The sequence below is a fragment of the Pantherophis guttatus genome, chromosome 5 (assembly GCF_059756535.1).
Source record: "Pantherophis guttatus breed Tessera chromosome 5, ASM5975653v1, whole genome shotgun sequence".
In the NCBI taxonomy this organism is placed as follows: Eukaryota; Metazoa; Chordata; class Lepidosauria; order Squamata; family Colubridae; genus Pantherophis; species Pantherophis guttatus.
In genome coordinates this window covers 61,093,437-61,114,371 of record NC_142067.1, presented here as the reverse complement: position 1 = coordinate 61,114,371, position 20,935 = coordinate 61,093,437, and the positions used below count along the sequence as shown (strand labels likewise).

Below are 20,935 nucleotides of genomic sequence, written 5' to 3'. Positions count from 1 at the left end.
TCCCTTATTTTGTGCCTATGGAAGTAAGTTCTTGTTCTATTTCCTGTATCCCAGAGATAGGCATGCCAGCCCTTCTGGAGGTCATACCCTTCCAAAGCCAGGAGCCTTTTATTTTGCAGGGTTGCCCATTCCTTCAACCATACCAAATTTGCTGCTTTATAGTAGGTTTCCCATATTGGGAGCCCAAACCCACCCCTATTCTTTTTGTCTTGCAAGGTTTTAATCGCTATCCTAGGTTTCTCCCCCCCCCCAAATAAATTTTCTGATAATAGCATTAAGTTCTAGAAAAAAAATTTTGTCTAGTTTGACTGGGATGGTTTGGAACAGATACAGCAGCTTGGGCAAAACACTCATCTTTATTGCTGTGATCCTACCTAGAAATGATATCTGAAGTTTCCCCCATTTTTCTAGATCCTGTTTGATGTTTTTAATCAGGGGCATATAATTATCTTCCTTTAGGGCCGAGCACCTTGCCGATATCCACACTCCCAAATATTTTACTTTCTTAACTATTTGGAGCCCTAGCGATTCTTCAAGTGCTTTCTTTTGATCCTCAGCCATATTTTTAGTTAGCAATTTAGTCTTTGTTTTGTTCAATTTAAATCCAGATACGTCTCTGTACTTACCTAATTCTTCCAATATTTTTACACCTGTTTCCAATGGTTCCTCCATAATTAGGGTTACATCATCAGCAAATGCCTGAGTCTTGTATGTCTCCTTTCTAATGTTCAATCCCTTAATTTCAATATTATTTCTAATCCTTTTTAATAAAACTTCTAGGGCTAGTATAAACAGGAGAGGTGATAAAGGGCATCCTTGTCTTACACCCTTTTTAATTTGGAAGGTTTTTGTTAGTTCTCCATTTAATAGAATATTAACTCTTTGTTTTTCATAAATTGTAATTATCATATTTTCAAAGTTCGATCCGAATTTCATCTTTTTAATTTGCTGAATTATAAACTCCCAATTCAGGTTATCAAACGCCTTTTGGGCATCCAAGAAGGCCAATGCTATTTCTTTGTTCTGGTGCTCCTCATAGTATTCAAGTATATCTATTACCACCCTCGTGTTATTCCTTATCTGCCTTCCAGGGAGGAATCCATTTTGGTCACTGTGTATCAAATTATTTAAAATTGTCTTTAATCTTTCTGCCATAACACTCATATAAATTTTGTAGTCTGTATTTAAAAGGGAGATAGGTCTATAATTTTTTATCAATTTTGAATCCGCACCTTCTTTCTGTATGAGTGTAATATATGCCTCCCTCCATGATTCAGGAATTTTAGATCTTATCAAGGCCTCATTGCAAATTTCCAACAACTTTGGTAGGAGTATTTCCTCTAAGTCTGGGTTTTTGTATAATTCTCCTGGGAATCCGTCTGGGCCTGGTGCCTTATTGTTTTTTAGTTTGGATATTGCCATCTTCAGTTCCGTCATTGTAATTTCCTTGTTAAGCATTTCTCTCTCATCCTCTCCAACCAATGGGAGTTTTTCTTCCGACAGGTATTGGTCCACTTTTTCCTTTGGGATTTCTTCCTCTTTATATAAGGTGGCATAATAGTCTCGGGCAATCTCAAGTTTATCTTCTTTATTCACAATACGTCCCTCTGAATGTTTCAGCTGGTAGATGGTCCCTTCCTCGCTTTCTTTTTTTAGCTTATAGGACAACCAACTGCCCAGTTTATTTGCGTTTTCGAAATAGTATTGTTTGGTTCGTTTTATCTTATATGCCAATTCTTCCTGGTCTAGAATGTTTAGTCTATGTCGTATAATCATCCAATTTTTTTTAGCTGCCTCATCTCCTGGGTTTTGCTGTACATTCTTCTCTGCATTCCCTAATTCTTCCAACAATTTCTTCTGTATTTTTCTTTTTTCTTTTTTTTTGTATGAACAGTATGATATTGCTAAACCTCTCAAAAATGCCTTCATTGTATCCCATATTATTCCTTGCGCTATTGGTTCCTTTTCTTCAAAAAATGATTTTAATTCTCCCTTTACTTTCCCAATATTTTGCTTATCCCTCAGGAATTGTATATTTAACCTCCATCTCTTATTTCTTCTCCTATATAGGCTTTTCCATCTAATTTCTAACGGATTGTGGTCAGCCCATACATTGGGTGTGATTTCTGCTGACATGATTTCCATCCCCATATTCCTGCTTACCCACATCATATCTATTCTTGACCACGATTTTTTGGGGCTAGAATAGTAGGTGTATTGTTTCTTATTTGGATGTAAGGTTCGCCAATATCTGCAAGATTTAATTTGTCTACTAAATCAAAAAAGGTTTTTGGTAGATTTTTCCTTTTTTTCATTTGGTCATTGGTATTCTTATGGTCTTTGTCCGAGTCCACTACCCCATTAAAATCTCCAATTATGTAGATATTACTATAGTCCATATTACTTATTTTTTCACCTAATTTTTTGTAAAATTCCCCCAGGTTTTTATTCGGGGCATAGATGGCTATTAATACTATTGGAAGATTTCCTCTCTTTACTTCCACTGCTAGTATCCTGCCCTTGGAATCAGTATATTTTAGTTCTGCTACAATTTCCTTCTTGATGTACAACGCCACACCCCTCTTTGTTTTTTTTTGGCTAAGGAGGTAAAATTTTTTCCAAATTTATTGTACTCTAGGTGCTTTTCGTCTTCTTTTTTTATATGCACCTCCTGGAGGCATATTATATCAGCCTTTTGTTTGGCTAGTTTTATAAAGAATTGTTTCCTCTTTTTGTTGTCATTCAGACCATTGACATTAATCGATGTTAGTTTCCAATCTTCCATATCTTATATCCTATGCGTAGTTCTTTGCGGTCTTTGCTTTTTTTTTATCTCTTTGCTTTCCTTGTCCTCTGTCTCCTTCTCCTCCGAGGTTCCTTCTTTGGATCTTCTCTGTTGGATAGTTTCCTCTTCCCGTGTTATTGCTTCCATATCCTCCTTGCTGCTTTGGTCTTCCTCTGTCCCTCTCAGCTGATCCAAAAAATCTTGAGCTGTTACAAGGCTATCTATTTTGATTTTCTTTCCCTGCCATGTAATCAGCATGCCTTCCGGCAATATCCATCTAAAGAGAATATTCCTCTTATTCAATTGAATGGCCAAAATTCTATAGTCTCTTCTTGATTCCCTCACTCTCCTTGCGACTTGCTTTAATACTATCACCTCCTTTCCTTTATACATCACCGGTTCTTCTCTCACCATGCTATAAAAGATGTCTTTAACTTTTTTCCGTGCAAATCTAATGTGCACTTCTCTGGGCATCTTGTTTCTTCTGGCGTAATTGGTCTGCACTCTATATACCTCATCCAATTCTTTTATTATATCTTGTTTATCTTGTTGCAGAACCTCGGCTATTAATTCAGCCATCACTTCTTCCTTATCTTCAACAATGTTCTGAAAGCGTAGATAGAAGGAGGCTCTGTCCGTCTCTAATTGAGTGATTGAATCCTCGAGCTCCATTTTGTGCCATTAACTTCTGGTCAACTGTATCTAGGTTTCTTTCATTTTGCTCAATTTTTGTTTCCATCTTTTTTATCTTTTGTTCACTGATATGTATTGCCTCTTGTATATCACTCATTTTTTGATCAATGGCTCTGATGTCCGTCTTCAGCTCTGTATGGTTACTAGACATCTTCTCCTGCATCATGAGCATAGTCTCCTGGATCGCAGTCAACGACGACTGCATAGCTTGCATGGTGGGTATCATGGCCGATTTTTCAATTTTTGACAGTCCTTCAATCGACCTCTGTGTAGCCGGTGATGACATTCTTATCATTGTGTTAGAGGCGGTTTTCTTTGCTGTTTTTGAGGACTGTGGATGAGAGACTTGTCATCTCCTTCAACACCTTTTTCTGGTCTCTCACAATCCTTTCGATGTTTCTCCAGATTATCATCCACTAGTTATCCTTTCTTTTATTTGGTGTTGCCTTCTTTTTATATTTCTGATGGTTCCAAATGTCTTTTATTTTATATCCCTCCAAGAACTAATGCTTTGTTTGATTTACAGCTAGTTTAATTCATACTATTATCATCGGAGATACTTAAATCTATTTTCAAAATTGTGTTGTTTTGTCGAATTATCCAATTATTGTTAATTGATTAATTTGTATTCTATTATCTATTATTCAGATCTATTCCATTGTCCAATTAATATCATAATTTGTAAATTCTAGCTATGATATATATCCCACAATCAGTAAATACAAATAATTGATTTGATAAATACAGGTAATTAATTAGATAGAAAAAAGATATCGCTATTTATCACTAAGTCTATATAAATCTATACGATTATTCAAATATATTAGTATATATAATAAATATGTATAAATATATAGATATATAAATGGATAGTTAATTAATTAATTTATATTCTATTGTTACTTGGTATCACAATTTTAAGTATTAAATGTTGTAATGCAAACAATCAAGTTAGTAAAATAAAATTATTTTCGAAAATAGGTATATCACTATATATGACCAAACTTATAAACGTCTATATAAATATGTTGTTCAAATATATATATGGATGTAAATATATACGAATGCAAGTATATCAATATAAATATATAAATATATAAACTATGCAGATATTAGTAAGAGTTTATCACAAATTAATTACTTTGATGAAAATTAGAATATTTGTCTCTTTAAGTATAAAAAGGTATAGGAAAGTATTCAAATACAGTCAAGTTCCACAAGGGTATGTTACTTCCTATATGATTTAAATAGTTCCTTCCCTGTTGTCAGTTCATAACGGCTCTTGGAGATTGATTTCCAGCACTGTCAACGTGTCCCAGTTCTAGTTTTGACAGCTATCTAGTTTATCTTTCCTGGTGCTCCTTCCTCCATCTCAGCACGCTCAGTGTTCTTATTGCTGTTCTGGGCAATGGCCGCACTTCCGGTCTCCCGCTTCTCCTCTATCAGCCCGATCTTCAATTTTGGCCACCCAAGACTCCTCAAATTTTGATTAATATACAGCACCTCCCAACCTTTAATAGCACCACCGCTCTGCTTCAACCGTCTCCTTCTCGCTTATTCCTCGCCGGCTTGCCTGCGATCCCATGCCAGTACGAGCTGTGCCTTCACTTGCAGTCGCCGCTTGTTCCTTTCTGTGGAACCTTCCGTCCGACCCAGCCAGTTCGATTCTGCCGATTTCAATCGCAACGTGCCCAAGGGAAAGTGGATATAAGTGTTCTTCTGACACCAGCTTCGCCAAAATTTCTTGCTTCCCGTCTTTGTTGGTTACTGCGGCTTCGGGTCCGCCATTAGAAGGCAGACTCACTGTGTTGGTTTGACAGTGGCGGTCGGTCCAGCAGAGGGTGATTGCCTCTCACTACTCTGCTTGCCGAATTCCCACCATTGTCCGCAAAGCTCTCCAAGCTTCCACGCCTCAAAGGGTCCCCAAAATATGGTGTAAAAGTGGCGTTGGAGGGCAGCGATCGCTCTCACAACGCCATGCCACCACGGGTCACCAACCGGAAGTCCAGATAATGTTTTTCTTTCACTCTCTCCCACACTGATAACAAGCCATTTCTTACATAATGTCTCTGGAAATATCCATGTATCCTTTGTTTCTCATACCATAGAAAGGCATGCCAACCCAACTGTAAATCATGGCCCTCCAAGGTCAATAGTCTTGTATTCTTCAATAAAATCCATTCTTTAATCCAGGTTAACACTGCCCCTTAATAATACAGTTCCCAATTTGGTAGGCCAAACCCACCTCTAGTTCTTGCATCTTGCAGTATTTTTATATTAATTCTTGCTCTCTTTCCTTGCCACACATATTTCCATGTTATTCTCTTCAGCTCTTCAAAGTATTTTTTCTCCAGTTTTATTGGTATAGTTTGAAATAGAAATAATAGTTTTGGTAATACATTCATTTTTATTAATGATATTCTTCCCATTAATGATAATTGTAAGTTTCTCCATTTCTCCAGGTCTATTTCAATTTGTTTTTTCAGTTTATAATAATTATCTTCCTTGAGCATTGCACATCTTGATGTCAAATGAATGCCCAAATATTTCACTTTCTTCACAATTTGGATGTCCAGTTTCTCCATTATCTCCCTTTTTTGATTTTCTCTCATATTTTTAACTAATATTTTTGTCTTATCTTTATTGATTTTCAGTCCTGCTACTTTCCCATATTCTTATATTTGCTCTAATAGTTTTGACGCTGCCTCTATTGGATCTTCCATGATAAACACCAAATCATCCGCAAATGCTTGTAATTTATATTCTTCTTTTTTGATTTTCATTCCTTTTATTTCTTTTTCCTGTCTCACTTTTCTATTTAAAACCTGTAATGTCAATATAAATAGTAACGGAGACAAAGGGCATCCTTGTCTTGTCCCTTTTCTGATATCTATTTTCCCTGTCATTTCATCATTTACCATCATCTTTGCTGCTTGGTCTCTATATATAGTTTGGATCATATTTATGAATCTGTCTCCAAAATCCATCATTTTCAACTGTTTTATCATAAATTGCCAATTCACATTATCAAATGCCTTTTGCGCATCTAAAAACAACAGCGCCATTTGCTTCTCTGAATGTAATTCATAATATTCTAGTGTATTTAATATAATTCGCATATTGTCTCTAATTTGCCTTTTTGGTAAAAAGCCATTTTGGTCCACATGTACAAACTCCTTTAATAATTTCTTTAATCTTTTGGCCATGATTGATGCAAAAATCTTATAATCCGCATTTAATAGAGATATCGATCTATAATTCTTTATATATTGCAGATCTGCCTCTTCTTTTGGTATTAAAGTTATGTATGCCTCCATCCATGAGTCCTGAATTTTAGCTTTGAGTAATAGTTCATTGAATACTTGCAGCATCACATTGCTTAATACATCTTGTAAGGTTTTATATTCCTCTGCTGGTAATCCATCCGGACCTGGTGTCTTCCCATTTTTCTGTCTTTTAATTCCCTCTATTAGTTCCATCATAAATATTCTTTCTTCTAATAGTTTTTAAAACATTTTCGGGATTCTAGGCAGTTCCGTTTTTTTCAAATACTGCTCTATCTTGTCTTCTGCTACTGTTTCTTGTTGATACAATTCATTGTAATATTTCTCAATTATTCTCTTCTTTTCCTCACTTTTATAACATATCTTTCCATCTTGATCTATTAATTGACCTATTAATTTCTTTTCTTTCTCTTTTTTCATTTTATATGCTAACCATCATCCTGGTTTATTTACATTTTCCAAAAAAATGGCTTTGTAGCTTTTATTTTATTCGCCAATTCTTCATTTTCCATTAAATTCATCTTATGTTTTTTCAGATCCATCAAATTTTTAATCTTTTTGTCATGCGGGTTTTTTTGCAATTCCATCTCTAATCTCTTATATTCTTCCTCTAAATCCTTTTGCATTTGCCTATTCTGTTTATTTCCTAAATATGTCATTATCAATCCTCTATGAGGATTGCTTTGAGGATATATGCTTTACGAGTATCCCACACATTTTGTAAAGATGTATCTTCTTGTTCTCTTTAAAGAAGAAAGTCAATTCTTTTTCCATATATTGTTGAAAGTTTTTTTCATTTAATAGTTTTTGATTTAATGTCCATCTCATTTTTCTTTTTTTCCCTTTCCATGTCATTATTATTGGATTGTGGTCTGTCCATATATTTGTTCCAATATCAATCTCTTGTATTTTAGCTATTAATTCTGTTGACATCCACATCATATCTATTCTTGACCATGACAAATATCTATTTGAATAGAATGTATACTGCTTTTCTTTTCGATGACTTTGTCTCCAAGCATCTTGAAGGCTTAATTCATCTATCATTGTGAAAAAAGATTTTGGCAATGTTTCTCATATCTTATTAAGTTTTGTAGGTTTATAGTCCAACTCATTGTCTATTATTGCATTAAAATCCCCTAATATTATTATTATTATTTTATTCAATTTGTATACCGCCCTTCTCCTAGTGGACTCAGGGCGGTGCACAGCCAGAACTAAAACACATACCAATACAAAATTTAAAATTTTTAAAAGAATTACATGACTTTGGCCCAAAATTTAAAACATTCAAACTAAAACCCATTGACAATTTAAAAAGCTAAAAAAAGGGGGGGGGTTCACGCCAGCCCTGCTTGATGGAAAAGAAAAGTTTTTAGGGCACGGCGAAAGGCCCGGAGATCCAATATCCTTCGTATCTCCGGGGACAAATCATTCCAGAGGGCAGGAGCTGCCACAGAGAAGGCCCTCCCCCTGGGGGTCGCCAGCCGACATTGCCTGGCTGGCGGCATCCTGAGGAGTCCTTCTCTGTGGGAGCGTACTGGTTGGTGGGAGGCTATTGGCGGCAGAAGGCGGTCCCGCAAATACCCAGGTCCTATGCCATGGAGCGCTTTAAAGGTGGTAACCAACACCTTGAAGTGTACCCGGAAGACCACTGGAAGCCAATGCAGCTCACGCAGGAGAGGTGTCACATGGGAGCGCCCCCTCGCTCCCATAATCCCCCGTGTGGCCGCATTCTGCACCAGTTGGAGCCTCCGGGTGCTCCTCAAGGGGAGCCCCATGTGTGTGTGTGTGTGTGTGTGTGTGTGTGTGTGTGTGTGTGTGTGTGTGTATATATATATATATATATATATATACACACACACACACATATACATATACATATACATATACATATACATATACATATACATATACATACCGAAGCCAAGCCAATAAACACATACTGGGACTCCCAACCAATCAGAATGAAAAGGTGGAGCCATCCCAGAATACCAGCACCAGATTTGAAATTCCAACGTCAGTTAGTGCAAAATGACTACTGGCATAAGCCTGATGATGGCAGATGGGATTCTACCGAAACGTCGCTTCTACCCTTTTAGGGATATATCCACAATTACACGGGAAGAAACCCGAAATATTAACTATACATACATATACATATATATATGTAGGTCTTTGGTTATTCGGGTCTTCTCCCACGTAAAATTGGAAGTGTCTTGGCGACGTTTCGACGAAGTCTCATTCGTCATCTTCAGGCTGGTGTTCTCGGCTTCGTGCTTCCAGGAGCAATGTGAGATCGCAGCTGTCTCTTCCTTTTAACTGCTAGTGGAGGTGTGAGCTGATTGGGTGGGAACTTGGCTGTGTTCTGATTGGGTGGAGGTGTGTTCTGATTGGTTAGGGGCTTGGCTGTGCTCTGATTGGCTGGGGTTGTGTTCTGTTTGGGTGGGGGCTTGGTTGTGCTCAGCTTAGTCCGAGTTGCAGGGGGATTTGAGCTGGTGAGCTGCATTGTTGTTGTTTGGCTTCGTGTTTGTGGCCGTGCGAGCTCTTCATGGTGGGTGTCAGTCTGCTTCATATATGGATTGGAGGGGTTTAAAGTGGCTAATGATGCAGCTGCGGTCTGGCTTCTGGTCCTTGGTCGTGGCTCATTATCAGTGTGGGTTTGAGTCTGCTTTCTGCGTGGATGTGTGGTGGTGACATCAGGTGTGGCACTCGTGAGTGTGGGTCTTTTGTCATTCGTTGTGTTAGGGACTCGTTTGTCAATAAGGGCGGGTTTCCAAATGGCTGGTAGGCGGGAGGTATCGTCTCGTTTGTTCATGCTGTGTGGGCGTTTTTTTATCTCGATGGCTTCTCTGATTATTCTGTTGTTAAAGTGTTCAGTTTTGGCGATAGTTCTGGTCTTTTTAAAGTCAATATCATGTCCTGTGGCTTTAAGGTGTTGGACCAGGGAAGAAGTTGGTTCCTCTTTTCTGACTGAGTTCTTGTGTTCTTCTATGCGTGCACTTATTCGTCTGTTGGTTTGTCCGATGTATGTGGTGGGGCAGGCGGTGCATGGGATTTCATATACTCCTTGATTTTCTAACTCAATTTTGTCTTTGGGGTTCCTTAGGATGGTGGATATTTTTCGGTTTGTGCAGAATGCTGTCTTGATGTTATGTTTGTGGAGGATTTTGCTTATTCTGTCTGTGGTGCCTTTTATGTATGGGAGGAGGGCCTTGCCGTTTTCTTGTTCTCTGTCTTGGATTTTAGTGGGGGTTTCTTTTTGGATTAGGTTGGTGATCTTATTTCTTTGGAATCCATTGGATGTGAGTACGTTAGTGAGGGTGTGTAGTTCGGTTTTTAGGTGTTGTTCGTCAGCTAAACGTTTTGTTCTGGAAATGAGTGTCTTGGCTACAGAGTTGATCTGGGCAGGGTGGTGGTGTGAGAGTGCGTGCAGATAGCGGTTTGTGTGTGTTTTCTTCTGGTATATAGTGTGTCCTAGGGAGCCATTGGATTTTCTGTAGACTAAGACATCCAGGAAGGGAAGTTGGTTGTTCACTTCTGTTTCCATGGTGAACTGTATTTTGGGGTGTAGGCTGTTGAGGTGTGTGAGGAAGTTGTCCAGTTTTTCTTTCCCATGTGGCCAGATTATGAAGGTGTCATCCACATATCTGAGCCAGAGTTTGGGTTTGTGATCGGATTTTTCTAGAGCTTGGGTTTCAAAGTATTCCATATAGAGGTTGGCAATGACAGGTGAGAGGGGTGATCCCATGGGTGCTCCTTCTGTTTGTTTGTATTTCTGTCCATTATAGATGAAGTATGTGTTGGATAGGCAGTGGTTGGTCAGATCTAAGATGTGCTTGGGGGGGTTATATTTGTTTTGGATAACTGTCAAGGCTTCTTTGATTGGTACTTGGGTGAAGAGGGATATGACATCAAAGCTCACGAGTAGGTCACTGGGCTGTAAGTTTTGTTGCTTTATGATGTCTATGAACTGGAATGAGTTTTTTACGTATGAGGTGATGGATTCTGCATAGGGCTGTAGTTGTTTGGTGAGAAATTTGGCTAGGTTTTGTAGAGGTGAGCCTATGGAGCTGACTATGGGTCTAAGTGGGGTTCCTTCTTTGTGTATCTTGGGGAGACCATAAAGCTTAGGGCATCTGGATGATTTCTCTCTGGGTATGATTCTTTGCTGAATCTCTTCGCTGATGGGGGAGGCTTTTATTTTGGATCTGGTGGTTTTTTCCAGGTAGGTGGTGGGGTCTGTGTTTAGGGGTTTGTATATGGAGTCTTGGAGTAGGTTGGTTAATTTGGTTTGGTAGTCAGATGTGTTCATAACCACCGTGGCATTGCCCTTGTCTGCTGGTAGGATTATTATGCTGGTGTCTTCTTTCAGGTTAAGTAGTGCTGTCTGTTCCTCTTTGGGTAAGTTACTTTTGGGTGGCTTGCTGGTGCAGAGGATATTGGTGATTTCGAGTCTGATTCTGTTTGCATCATCGGGGTTGATTTTGGTCAGGCTGGTTTCAACTCCGCATATAATGGTTTCAGTGGGGATGCTTTTGGGAGCGACTGCAAATATATATATATATACTGCTCAAAAAAATAAAGGGAACACAAAAATAAGACATCCTAGATCTGAATGAATGAAATATTATTAGTAAATACTTTGTTCATTACATAGTTGAATGTCCTGATAACAAAATCACACAAAAATTATCAATGGAAATCAAATTTATCAACCCATGGAGGTCTGGATGTGGAGATACACTCAAAATTAAAGTGGGAAAAAACACTACAGGCTGATCCAACGTTGATGTAATGTCCTTAAAACAAGTCAAAATGAGGCTCAGTAGTGTGTGTGGCCTCCACGTGCCTGTATGATCTCCCTACAATGCCTGGGCATGCTCCTGATGAGGTGGCGGATGGTCTCCTGAGGGATCTCCTCCCACACCTGGACTAAAGCATCCCCCAACTTCTGGACAATCTGTGGTGCAACGTGGCATTGGTGGATGGAGCGAGACATGATGTCCCAGATGTGCTCAACTGGATTCAGGTCTGGGGAACAGGCGGGCTAGTCCATAGCATCAGTGCCTTCGTCTTGCAGGAACTGCTGACACACTCCAGCCACATGAGGTCTAGCATTGTCGTGCATTAGGAGGAGCCCAGGGCCAACCGCACCAGCATATGATCTCACAAGGGGTCTGAGGATCTCATCTCGGTACCTAATGACAGTCAGGCTACCTCTGGCGAGCACATGGAGGGCTGTGCGTCCCCCCAAAGAAATGCCACCCCACACCATTACTGACCTACTGCCAAACCGGTCATGTTGGAGGACGTTGCAGGCAGCAGAACCTTCTCCATGGCGTCTCCAGACCCTGTCACATCTGTCACATGTGCTCAGCATGAACCTGCTTTCCTCTGTGAAGAGCACAGGGCACCAGTGGCGAAGTTGCCAATCTTGGTGTTCTCTGGCAAATGCCAAACGTCCTGCACGGTGTTGGGCTGTTAAGCACAACCCCCACCTGTGGACGTCGGGCCCTCATATCACCCTTATGGAGTCTGTTTCTGATTGTTTGAGCTGCCATATGGACATTTATGGCCCGCTGGAGGTCATTTTGCAGGGCTCTGGCAGTGCTCCTCCTGTCCCTCCTTGCACAAAGGCGGAGGTAGCTACCTCCGTAGCAGTCCTGATGCTGGGTTGTTGCCCTCCTACGGCCTCCTCCACGTCTCCTGATGTACTGGCCACTTGTGTGAGTTGTAGACTCCATCTCATGCTACCACTAGAGTGACAGCACCGCCAGCATTCAAAAGCGACCAAACCATCAGTCAGAAAGTATAGGAACTGAGAAGTGGTCTGTGGTCACCACCTGCAGAACCATTCCTTTATTGGGGATGTCTTGCTAACTGCCTATGCTTTCCACCTGTTGTCTATTCCATTTGCACAACAGCATGTGAAATTGATTGTCAATCAGTGTTGCTACCTAAGTGGACAGTTTGATTTCACAGAAGTGTGATTGACTTGGAGTTACTGTATATTGTGTTGTTTAAGTATTCCCTTTATTTTTTTGAGCAGTGTATATATATCTTTGTATTCATATTCTATTATTTTTTTTATGTAGTTTCACATAATATTCTTCTTGATTATCATTTGGAGCATATATTGCCACTAACAATGTTTTTTTTAATTCATATTTATTTCAACCATTAGTATCCTTCCTTCCTCATCTTCAAAATTTTTTGGATTGAATTGTTTTTTAAATGTATAATGCTACCCCTCTTTTACTTTGACTAGCAAGTGTTGTATATAATGTTCCCAGTTTCGTTTGCTCCAATAGATATTTATGCTGTTTCTTAATATGAACTTCTTGTAAATAGATAATCTCTAATTTTAATTTTTCTAATTTGTTGAATATTCTTCTTCTTTTTATTACTGAATTTAGTCCATTTATATTTACTGATATTACTTTTACTTCTTCCATTTTTACTTGTTTATTTCTTTAGTAGATCTAGTCACTCTTGTTTCTCTTTGTTCTTTTATCTCTTTCGCTCTTGCCCCCTCTCTCAATGCTCTTTCCTCTTGTTCCTTGGTTGTCTCTGTTAGTTGTTCTTTTTTCTCTTCTTGTCAGCTTGCCCCTCTTTCTTCTCTCACTTTCTCTTCTTCTTGTTGTTCTATATATTGCCGATAGAATAGCTCTGCCTTTTCTACTGTATCCAATCTGTGCCTTTGTTCTTGTAGGTTCACCAAAATTCCTTCTGGTGTTCTCAGCATTTTTTTTTTATTTTTTTTTGGGGGGTGAATCTAACATGTATTTCTCTAGATAAGTTATTCCTCATTGCATATCTTGTGCACATTCTGTAAATTTCATCTATCTCATTCATTATCTTTTCTGAGCTCTCTTTCATAACTTCCACTAATATTTCAGCAACTTTTGCTGGTAGGTTTTTTTTTCTTCCTCTATTTTTTTTTTTTTTTGAAATCTTAAGTAGAAGTCGGCCTTGTCCATTTCCAACTGTATAATTGTCTTTTCCTGGCTTTTATCTGTGGTTGTAAATCTATAGTCCATCTCCTCCACCTTTTTCTCTGTTGCTTCTGCTCTCTCTTCCACTGTTGTCAATCTTTGTTCATTTTTTTCCATCATCTCTTTCATCTCCTTTACTTCTACTTCCACATTACTTATTTGTTCCTTAAGGTCATCATGCATTGCCTGTATCATGCTTTTTAATTCCATGTTGGTTTTGTCTTGTTGTGTTGCTGTTTCTGCTGCTTTTTGTGCTGTGGAGCTTGGTGCTGCTGTTATTGATGGTGATGATAGATGTTGTGGTAGCTTCTTCATCTTCATCTTTACTTTCAAATCACCCAATTTTTAATCCAAATATTGTAAATCAATAATTATAACCCACGTTTGTCAACCTGGTCACTGCAGATCTTCAGGTTCTTGATACCCTAATCCATACATTTAAAAAATGATGTTAACAAAACCAAACGCTAGTGTTCCCCACATAGGAAAACTAAAATAAGAAAAAAGAAAAAGAAAAACAAAGCCAGTGGAAGAAAAAAGGAATTACAAACTGCCAAAAATTATAGGGATCAAGAGATGAAGAACAAAAGCAAGAAATTTCAAAAGGAGAGAAAAACCATACACCCAAAAATCAGCCAAAAAATATAAAAAACAAACATTTTAAAAAATAAAATAAAAATCTAGTTGTAGTAAAAATAGATATGAAAATGCAATAAAAAACAATAAGTAGAGGGGAAAAAATATCCAAAATACAAAATGTTGAATGTCAAAAGGGGCAAAATCCAAAAAAAAAGAGAAAAATACAATATCCAAATTTTAGTTTTTCAACTTTTCAGGTTTTGAGCAAAAATAGAGGAAAGGAAGAGAAAAGATCCAAAAGCTTTCACTCCAAATAGTTAGCAAAAATAGTATAACAGAAGATAATACGTGTAGACAAAAAATAGCAATTCAAAAAAAATAGTCTTTGATCTATTATTCAGTTGGTAATCTTTTTTCTTTTTCCTCTTCTCCTCTTTTATTCCCAATAAGTCATAAAACAGTTTATCTCAAATGTTACTCAAGGTCATTCTTTGTTCTTTCCACACATCCCCCCCCCCCAAAAAAAGATTTTTTTCACCACTAGATGGCACTATATAACTTCACAACTTATTTTTACTGATCTGAAGTCTATTTGTTCCGACTTAAACCTTTCCAGTATCTATTTTAAAGTCCAAAATTCATCTGTATTTCAATCTAAATTCACTCTGCCCAACCTGCTTTCCATTATTTTCCAAATCAGTTCATATTCTTTAAGAAAATTAGTTTTTATTCGTGGCCATCGCTCTTTCGCCATTAACCCGGAAATAGGGAGGTAGCCAGATATCCACTTCCTCCCCTTTTGCTCTTGCCGTTCCTTTTTGTTTCTAATTAATTTTTTTACAGTTCAGGTTATCTGTTAAAAAGTAGAGATCTTATTTCCAAGACAGAAGTTTCTTTCTCACCCAGATGTTATGCCTTGTTTCCTCTTTCCTTCCCTTCACTCGTGACCACTCCGGCTTTGTGACAGCTCTCAATGGCTGTCTTCCCAGCTGCAGAGTCGAAGGCTCTCCACTGGCGTTACAGGGAATTTGCAGATTCCCTGTCCACACCAGCCTTGCCCCCCTTCTTCACCGATCCTACAGGTCAGCTATGGTCCCCTATGGACCCCCAAAACAGCTGAGATATCAGCGCTCACTCCGGACCCTCAAAGTTCTGATCATTCCACCGTGTCTCAGGCCACGCCCGCTGCACAGCAATTTTTCTGTACTTTGGTTCACATAATCATTCAAACTTCATTTTTCTTCTTCTACAGTTTGATGGATTTGCAATAGTCCTCTGCCCCTTATTTTTCTTGGCATAATAATAATAATAATAATAATAATAATAATAATAATAATAATAATAATAATAATAATAATAATAATAATAATAATAATAATAATATACACAAAAATGACAGTATACACAGCAAACGAGATAACCATGCTGGATTTTGTATCACAAATCACTAGTCAAACACTTTCCAAGTGTTTAGAACTGTGTGATGTATCGGGGGATTATGTGAGCAGATCCCAGTAAGGTGGCCTTCTGCAGCTGACCAATGGTGATCTTGTCAGCGCCAATTGTTTTTAAGTGTTTGCCTAGGTCTTTAGGCACAGCACCCAGTGTGCTGAGTACCACTGGGACCACCTGCACTGGTTTATGCCAGAGTCTCTGCAGTTCTATTCTCAAGTCCTGATATCTGGTGACTTTTTCAAGTTGTTTCTCGTCAATTCTGCTGTCACCAGGTATGGCAATGTTGATGATCCACACTTTTTTCTTCTCCACAATTGTGATATCCGGGGTATTGTGTTCTAAAACTTTGTCAGTCTGTATTCAGAAGTCCCACAGCAGTTTTGCATGCTGATTTTCAACCACTTTTTCAGGCTTATGATCCCACCAGTTCTTTGCTACAGGCAGATGGTAATTGTGACACAAGTTCCAGTGGACCATCTGAGTGACTGTATTGTGACATTGTTTGTAGTCAGTCTGAGCTATTCTCTTGCAACAGCTCAATATATGGTCAATGGTTTCATCCGCTTCTTTGCAGAGTCTGCATTTGGGGTCATCAGCAGATTTTTCTGTTCTGGCTTTGATTACATTTGTTCTGATGGCTTGTTCTTGGGCTGCAAGAATCAGGCCTTCTGTCTCTTTCTTCAATGTTCTGTTGGTCAGCCATAACCAGGTCTTTTCCTTATCTACTTTTCCTTGGATCTTTTCAAGGAACTGTCCATGCAGTGCTTTATTACACCAGCTGTCAGCCCGAGTTTGCATCGCTGTTTTCCTATATTGATTCTTGGTTTGCTGCACTTTGAGCAGCTTCCTCTTGTTGATCTCCATCAAAGCTGGTTCAACACTGTCTTTCCCATAATCTGCCAGAACATGCTTCTCTTCTTCGACTGTCTGCTTCACTTGCAAAGGTCCTCTGCCTCCTGCTTTTCTGGGCAAATATAGCCTGTCAACATCACTACGCGGGTGCAACGCATAGTGTATGGTCATCAGTTTTCTTGTTTTCCTATTCAGGCTGTCCAGCTCTGCCTGTGTCCAGTTCACGATCCCAGCAGTATATCTGATGACGGGTATGGCCCAAGTATTTATAGCCTTGATGGTGTTACTGCCATTCAGTTTGCTTTTTAAAAGTTTCCTGACCCTTTGTGTGTATTCTTTGCTGACCACATTTTTCACTTGCCCGTGCTTGATGTTGTCCAGCTGCAGTATGCCCAGGTATTTGTAGGCTTCAGGTTGCTGGCACTTGATGGTTTGTCCATTGAGCATTTCAATTCCATCACTGTCTATGATCTTCCCTTTCTTCAGTGCCACTGTGGCGCATTTGTTCAAGCTGAACTCCATGCTGATGTCAGTACTGAAAATTCAAACTGTATTGGTCAGTGACTGGATCTCAATTTCCGATTTTCCATATAGCTTCAGGTCATCCATGTACAGCAGGTGAGAGATTTTAGCAGTTTTGATAACCCAGGTTAGTTTTCTGTAAAATTGTTGACAGGGGGGTCATGGCGATGAAGAACAACAGAGGTGACAAAGAATCACCCTGGAAAATCCCTCTTTTGATGTTGATCAGTCCATAGCTTTCACTTCCAATAAACAGTTCTGTTTTCCAGGACTTCATCGCATTTGCAATGAAAGTACCAATGCACTTGCATATTCTGATGACGTCCAGGCACTTGATGATCCAGCTGTGTGGTAGTGAATCAAATGCTTTCTTGTAATCAATCCAAGTTGTATGCAGATTTGTTTTTTGGCTTTTGCAGTTCTCTAGAATCAGTTTGTCAATATGAAGCTGATCCTTTGTGCCTCTGCTTCCTCGTTTGTTTCCTTTCTGCTCTACTGGCAAGATGTTATTCGCTTCTAGGTAGTCCTGGATCCTGTCAGCTATAATGCTGGTCAGCAGCTTGAACATGGTTGGCAGACACGTTATTGGCCTGTAGTTTGCAGGTATTGCCCCTTTTGCTGGATCCTTCTGTATCAAATAGGTTTTTCCAGCTGTTAACCATTCACTGATGTTTCCTGCCTGCAGCATCTCATTGAATTGTTCGGCCATTTTTCCATGCAGGCTGGTCAGGTATTTGAGCCAAAAGCCATGCAGCTGATCATTGCCAGGCGATGTCCAGTTCTTGACTTTTTTCACTCTGTTGCTTATCATTTCAGTAGTTATTTTCAGTTGATCCATTTTGTTCTTGGAGAATTTCATCTCAAAATCTCTGATCCACCCAGCATTTTTATTGTAACATTTCTCAGTCTCCCACAGGTCTTTCCAAAACTGAGTAGTTACCGTTTTCTCAGGTTTTTCAATTTTCGTATCCCCCGTCTGATTCAGACTCTGATAGAACCGTCTTTGGTCTGATTGGAACAATTGATTTTGTTTGTACTGGATGACTCTGGCTTTGTATCTTTCAATTTTTCTTGCTGTCGCTGTTATCTGCTGCTTCACAATTTCCAATGCTTCAACAATTTTTCTTGTGCTGAGTCCATATTTTTTCTATCAGATGTTTCCTGATCTTACTGTTCTTCAGCTTTTTCTCCTGCAAATTCTTCAAGTTGCTTGCATCTGCTCGCAGACTCTTGATTTTCAGCTCCAACCTGATTTTCCACTGCGGTTTTCCAGTCAATTTTCTAGGGGGCTGCGGCTGTTGAATCCCCCGTTCTTCTGTTACTATGACTGCTGTACTGTAGGCAAGCTGATTTGTTTGTTCAATTGATGTTATCTGGACTACTGCAAGTGCATAGTTCACATCTATCATCAATTATTATTATTATTATTATTATTATTATTATTATTATTATTATTATTATTATTATTATTATTTAATCTTTAGTGAGATTCACAGCCTTTGAGACTGGTTAATAGCTCAGCAGCTTGAGTCCTAACCAAGGACCTAGGAATTGTTAAGGTATCGTCGGAGGATGTAAGCTGTTCCAAGTAAGGTGGTTTTTTGTAGAGTCAAAATGTTCAAGTGCAGTAAATTTAGAATTTCTAAATAGCGGGGTAGCCCTTTGAGTATTGCCCCAAGGGCTCCAATTACAATCGGGACAACACACGATTTCTTTTTCCACAGTCGCTCAACTTCAATTTGCAAGTCCCGGTACTTTGTGATTTTTTCTTGCTGCTTATCTTCAATCCGTGCATCACCAAGTATTGCAATGTCAATGAACCATACTTTTTTCTTTTCAACTATTGTTTCTCATTCTCTAAAACTTTCTCAATCTGATGTTCCCAGTGGTTTTTGCTATACTCAAATCCAAACTTCTGGCACAATTTCCAGTGAATGATCTTAGCAACACGGTCATGGCGTTGTAGATAGTCAGTTTGTGAAATTTTGCTGCACCCACTGATCAGGTGGTCGACTGTCTCATCTTTCTCATTACAGAGGCAGCATTTGCTGTTGGTGGTAACATGTTGAATTTTTGCCTTCATGCAGTTTGTGGCTAGGGCTTGTTCTTGAGCTGCCAAAATAAAGCTTTCTGTTTCTTTTTTCAGTACTCCTGATCTTAACCAGTTCCAAGTTAGTTTCTGGTTAGCTTTGCCTTCAATACTTTTCAAGTATTGGCCATGCAGAGCTTTGCTTTTCCAATTTTCAGCTCGCTGTTCAATTACTTCTTTCTTATATTCTGCTTTTGTTTTAGTTGTCTTTAAAAGGCCTCCTTTATTTACTTCCTTAAGCATTGGTACTTCACTTTTCTGGATGTAATCATTCAAGCTGCGTTTTTCTTCTTCCACAGTCTGCTTTACTTGTAGGAGTCCTCGACCACCCTCTGCTCTTATTAAATATAATCGGTCAACATCACTTGTAGGGTGCAAGGCATGATTCATTGTCATAAGCTTCCTTGTTGTTCTGTCCAAATTGTCTAACTCCATCTGGGTTCAGTCAATTATTCCTGCAGAGTATCGAATCACAGGTATAGCCCAGGTATTTATGGCTTTTATGATATTTCCTCCGCTCAACTTGGACATTAATATCTTACGAATTCGCTGAATGTACTTGGCTGAGGTTAATTCCTTGATTTTATTATGCATTAAGTCAGAGGCCTCTAAAATCCCCAAGTACTTATAGCCTTCTTCTGATTTTACTGCCTTTATCATTTCTTCATTCTCTAGTTCTATTCCATCCTCTTCTATGATTTTGCCTGCTTTGGTTGCTATTGTTGCACATTTGTCATGTCAGATGTAAATGCCTTATTCTCCAATGTGTAAATAGTGTACAGACAGGGTATCAGGGGTTAACTTATTCTTCACTTCTTAATGTATTCATAATTCACCACTCCCACACATAGCTCCACCCATTGTATATATAAGGAGCTACCTACACCCTTTCCTTTGCTTCTATCTGTGAATATTCAGTGAATATAGAATGCCTAATGTAAATAAAAGTATATATAGTTAAATCTTTAACTCTTGCTGATCTTATTGAGTCTGATCCTGAAAATATTGCAACAAACTGGTAGCAGAGGATGGTTAATTGACTCAATAAGAAAGCTTTAAAATGTCTAAGAAAGATAGGCCCAACACCAGGGCCTACAGCAAAGAAATGGAAACGGAACAAGAAATAATAAACGAATCCACGAATGCAATTTCGAGAGAATCCGAAGAATACACCACTGAAGACGAAGAAATAATTGATGACCAGGAGGAAATCGAAATAGAAAATAACGAACTCAGGTCAGAGATATTAAAACTATTAAAAAGCCAGAAGAATGATGAAAGCCTCATCGCGAACCTCCAAGATATGCTAAAGAACAGCGGAGCAGCGAGAGAGAAAAACATCATCAATGAAAAACCCAAAGATCCAAAAATAGTGAGTAATATGACTGCGGAGAAAATCATTACAAAGAAGAAAAACGATGATCCCGCGCAAAAATTTGAATGGCGGCCATCTTGGTTTCAACCGGCCTCCAAGATGAACGAAGCAGAGCCAATCAGCAAGCTCAATTCAAAATTTCTGGCGCGAAAAATATTATCAGACAACGAAAACGAAAAGGAAGATTCAAACACCTCAGAAGAATCAGAACCAGAAAGCGAGGAAGATCCAACAAAACACCAAATAAAATCAGCGATGAAAACGCTCTTTGCTGCATTTGGGCCAAAACTGAAAATTACTAAA

The 20,935-nt window shown here is 38.8% G+C and overlaps 1 pseudogene; it reads right to left on the bottom strand.

Annotated features, from left to right (window-relative positions):
- Positions 1 to 15,809: 15,809 nt before the first annotated feature.
- LOC148113406 (uncharacterized) lies at positions 15,810 to 19,500 on the bottom strand (annotated as a pseudogene).
- Between the last annotated feature and the right edge of the window lie 1,435 nt (positions 19,501 to 20,935).